At 40.6% G+C, this 5,000-nt stretch overlaps 1 protein-coding gene across 1 annotated transcript in view; it reads left to right on the top strand.

Moving 5' to 3' along the window:
* Positions 1 to 3,066: 3,066 nt before the first annotated feature.
* Positions 3,067 to 5,000, top strand: part of LOC307268739 (plexin-B2-like) — a 162,076-nt gene continuing 160,142 nt past the window's right edge. Inside the window, exon 1 of the mRNA XM_080051475.1 lies at positions 3,067 to 3,359. The gene's annotated coding sequence lies outside the window, so the exon portion shown is untranslated. The remainder of the gene's footprint in view (positions 3,360 to 5,000) is intronic.

Here is a 5,000-nt window from a genome sequence, read left to right as displayed (position 1 = left end):
CCTCCACCAATCAAATTGCTCCAACTGAAAGACTGTCCGCCGCCGATTGAACATGTTCAATCGGCTCAAAAGAAGCCCGACGACATCTACGACGACCGATTTCACGGCACACACCAAACAGATTCGTGTCCCCGCCCCCTCCCGACTCTACGACGGCGATTATCGGGCCGGTGTGTCCTGGCCTTTAAAAATCTGACCTCCCACTCTCTCACTCTCTCTCTCACACACACACACACACACAGAGCTATTTTAACTACAATTATATACTGCAAGTTCTTATATGTCAGGATGGCCGAGCGGTCTAAGGCGCCAGACTCAAGGATTGACTCCTTCCAGAGCAAAGGGACTTCTGGTCTCCACATGGAGGCGTGGGTTCAAATCCCACTTCTGACAAGACTTTTACCATAATGTTTCAATCTGAATAATACTGTACGTAAATAAGAAATCATAGTAACCACTACAACAGGAGCGCATATACACTTCTCAAAAAGATTTACCTTTGTTTTTATGTATTAGAAAAAAAGAAAAAAAAAATGAAATGAAAAATTAATCCAATTGCTATCTCCGTGGGGAGTCTAGATAGATTGTTGTAGATAGTAAATTGAACTTTTTATAATCTATTCAAAAGAAGGTTTTAATCACAAGCATGGATTAGGCTGCAGCAAGTACAACATCTGTCCGGGGAAAAAAAGCAATAGCCGCTGCTGCTATGTCCACAAGAAATAACAGTGTGTGTGTGTGTGTGTGTGTGTGTGTGTGTGTGTGTGTGTGTGTGTGTGTGTGTGTGTGTGTGTCTGTCTGTCTGTCTGTCTGTCTGTCTGTCTGTCTGTCTGTCTGTCTGTCTCTCTGTCTGTGTGTCTGTCTGTGTGTGTGTTTGGATGTGTCCCTGTGTATAAATAGTGTGTATTGTCAGGATTCAGAGTGAATTTTTTGGGCTGATTTCTTGGTTAAGGCATTATTTTTGGGTGTAACTGTCTCATAAACAATGATGTATCACCCTGTATGTTATTTCTAGCTCCCCGTTGTTTTTAATGGGCTGGATGAGGCTTTTTCTTTTAATGGACTTCAGTTTCAGTTTCAACCCGAGGGACTGACACTAATCCTGCACTATCAAGTCTGAGAAAATAGAGAGAATGTGACTTCCTATTGCATTTTTCAATATAAAATACATTTTAACAAACCGTTTTTCTTCTGTTTTTTTTTAATTCTTTTTTGGCGTTTTTATGCTTTTATTTGACAGTTTGTAGAGAGACAGAGATGACATGGGGCAGAGAGGGGAATGACATGCAGAGAACGACCACGGGCTGGATTCTAACCCGGGTCTGCTGTGAAGAGGACTGAGCCTCTACCATTGTGTCCTTGAGCAAGACACTTAACCACAAACTGCCCCGGTTTCATCAATCATACTATGGCTGACCCTGTGCTCTGACCCCCTCTCTGGAGTGTGGTAACTTGAGAGGGGGTATGCGGGAATACAAATTTCAATGCAACCATTGACTAATAAAGTGACTTAACTTAACTATGGGAAGGGGCTCTAACCACTACAACAAGACCGCCCCCTTTACAACTATTATGAGCGACTGTGGCTCAGGTGGTAGAGCGGGTCGGCCGATGATCAAAGGGTTGGAGGTTCGATCCCCGCCCTGCCACCTGTGTCATGGTTGTTGTGTCCTTGGGCAAGACACTTCACCCACCTTGCCTCGTGTGAATGTCGATAGTTAGCCTGCTATCGGTGTATGAATGTGTGTGTGAATGGGAACAGGTCTTCCTTGCAAAGGAGTCTTCGGTCTCAATGGGATTTACCTGTATAAGTAAAGGTTAAAAAAAAAAAATTATCATGACATTATCATAACATTGGTCTTTTAAAATGTAAGAAAATAGTGAAAAATACTTTCTACAAAATATTCACATTTATTTTTATTTGATTCATTCATTATTGTGAATTTTTTTTACTTGTCCTCTGTCCATTTTGATTTTAGCTCTGTATATTTATGAAATGTTTTAATACAAAAATAATGTTATTTGTCCTAGATTGCATCGTTGCGTCCAGTGAGAATGTAGTGACCTTGAAGCATAAATGCATTTATAACAACTCTCTAAAATTAGCTTTGCACTCAGTCAATGTTACCATATAAGAGATGAGATATGGTGTGTCAATGCAAAGTTCTAGAAATGTTCTAAATACAAATGCAATGTCAAGAGTCTATCTATCTATCTATCTATCTATCTATCTATCTATCTATCTATCTATCTATCTATCTATCTATCTATATATCTATCTATCTATCTATCTATCTATCTATCTATCTATCTATCTATCTATCTATCTATCTATCTATCTATCTATCTGTCTGTCTGTCTGTCTGTCTGTCTGTTTACATTACAGAATGCTCATTTTGCAATCACTTTACACCATGTTAAATTGTTTAAATATTTTGTATTTATTGTTTATTTAATTAAAAAAATTAAATAAATAAATACAAACACTTGAACACGTCTCTTGAGTCAAAGAAAGTTGTAATAAATAATCATAATTGTCATCCATATAGCATTGTGTCTTTCTGTCTGTCTGTCTGTCTGTCTGTCTGTCTGTCTGTCCGTGCATATATATATAACATTGGGTGTGTCTGCATGTTTCTTTATTTGTGCTTTATTTATTTTTATGACACACTAAATTCGCCTCTTATTTTCTTTTATCTTGAAGGGCCAACCTCACCGCACCTTTCTGCCGTAATCCACTGCAGCTTGACGCAGCCGTATCAAACGTACAGGCATTGGGGGTTTAGTATTGGGAGAGGGAGGAGGAACAACCATCCTGATACTGCCCAGTTTTTAGCTGCGTATCGCGCGGAGCTTGTGGGCTGAGGACAATATTTTTCGCATTGGATATTGAACCAACACACACACGCTCACACACACACTGCTGTCAGTATAATTGGGATAGCCGAAATAGCCTAAATAAGTGTGTGTGTAAGGCTATGTTTGTGATTTTTTTTAACACCTGAGACGGGCATGTAGTTCGCCGGGTTACTGGGTGTGGGGAAAACGAAGGATCTACTCGTGTGTGTGTGAGCTGTCGTGGGAATAATTTTTGAACTGAAAAAAAAGTTGGACTATTGGAGACTTATTGGACTTAACTGCTGGAACCCTCCTCGCGCTACAATTTGGACTAAGTCGCTTACGTCACGCCAGGATGTAATGTTTGTCAACTTTTTTATTTTACTTTTACTTTTATTTTGACATGTTTGGACGGCTGTTATTTTGAAACTTTTTGGGGATAACATTTTTTTTTTACGGAATACAGACAGAGATCAAAGATTTCTGAACTGAACAGCGCGAGAGGGCTTATCAACGCTAAGGTAAGTTCGTTTTAGTTTCATATTAAGTTTCACAATCAGTTTACAAGCTTCCCAAAACAGGAGGCGAGGCGTTAAGGGTATTTTACAGACTTGTAAGGCATTTGTGAATGTATTTTGTTACGTTGTTGGCACCCATAAACAGAACTCCACTCAGAAAAGTTCAATTTTAAAGATGTATTGATTGCTGGCAAAAAGGACAAGCACATTTTAACACTAGCTGCCATGTTTCACGACTAGCATCGAGCTGCTGTATATTCGGCGTTGAAATTATCCACCAAAGAGTGTGTGATTTGAATGAAAACTTTGTAATTGATTGTAATGCAAGTCGTTAATTTGCCTCAATTGGTGGTGAGGAAAGAATGTGTTTTTCAGGTGGACCTTGGGGTATGTTTCAACACTTAAAATGACATCGTTTTTTTGGAAGAATTGCTATCTAGGGTTCTGTGTCTAAGCCGAAATGAATGCTTGTTTGTAATGGTTCGTTGCAAGCCTTTAAACCCGGATTTTCAAAGCATTAAGAATGGGCTAATTGGGCATTTGGGCAAGGAAGGTCGTGTTGAAATTTGCATATTTTTATAGTGGAGTCTGGCGTGACCGAGGGGAGACTGGGTGGAATGTGTTTTGGGAGGAAATCAATGCACAGAACATCTGGAGACTCGGCGAGTGGGCTGATCCTGCTGAGCGAGTGTGACACAACTTTAGTTATGTAGCGCGCGAGCATATACGCACACACACACACACACACACACACACACACACACACACACACACACTAACACACACACACTAACACACACACACACACACACACACACACACACACACACACACACAGGCAGAGAGGGACACACACACTTGAACGTAGACACACACACACGTACGCGCGCGCGCTTATACTCGCACACAGACACATGCAGGGAGAGAGAGCGAGAGAGAGGCGCACACACACACACACACACACACACACACACACACACACACACACACACTGGCGTTTAGCCAGTGGAGTTAAAACATGTATATCGTTTTGTTAGTCTACTTTAATGGTTGTCTAGGAAACACGCAGACAGACAAGGTTTAGTCAAATAAACACCTGAATGTACATCTTGGACTTTTTATTTATACTAGTATGAAAGAAGAAATGTTATGGAAGATAAATAGATTGAAAAAAATCTTAAAATTGACCTTGAAAACTAAAGACCTATATTTTTGCCTGCAATGTCTACACCTTATATCTATAGCAATCGTGTGTGTGTGTGTGTGTGTGTGTGTGTGTGTGTGTGTGTGTGTGTGTGTGTGTGTGTGTGTGTCTCTGTTTCTGTGTGTGTCTGTGTCTCTGTTTCTGTGTGTGTGTGTGTGTGTGTGTGTCTCTGTTTCTGTGTGTGTGTGTCTCTGTTTCTCTGTGTGTGTGTGTGTCTCTGTTTCTGTGTGTGTCTCTCTGTTTCTGTTTCTGTGTGTGTGTCTCTCTGTTTCTGTGTGTGTGTGTGTGTGTCTGTTTCTGTGTGTGTCTCTGTTCCTGTGTCTCTGTTTCTGTGTCTCTGTTTCTCTGTGTGTGTGTGTGTCTCTGTTTCTCTGTGTGTGTGTCTGTTTCTGTGTGTGTGTGTCAGGGATTGTAAAGCTATGTTAGACTGGCCCCTAATA

Source organism: Ammodytes marinus (genome assembly GCF_949987685.1).
Source record: "Ammodytes marinus genome assembly, chromosome: 22".
NCBI classification, from domain to species: domain Eukaryota; kingdom Metazoa; phylum Chordata; class Actinopteri; order Uranoscopiformes; family Ammodytidae; genus Ammodytes; species Ammodytes marinus.
Note: the sequence above shows the minus strand (reverse complement) of the source record. Positions and strands in the feature narration are given on the sequence as shown.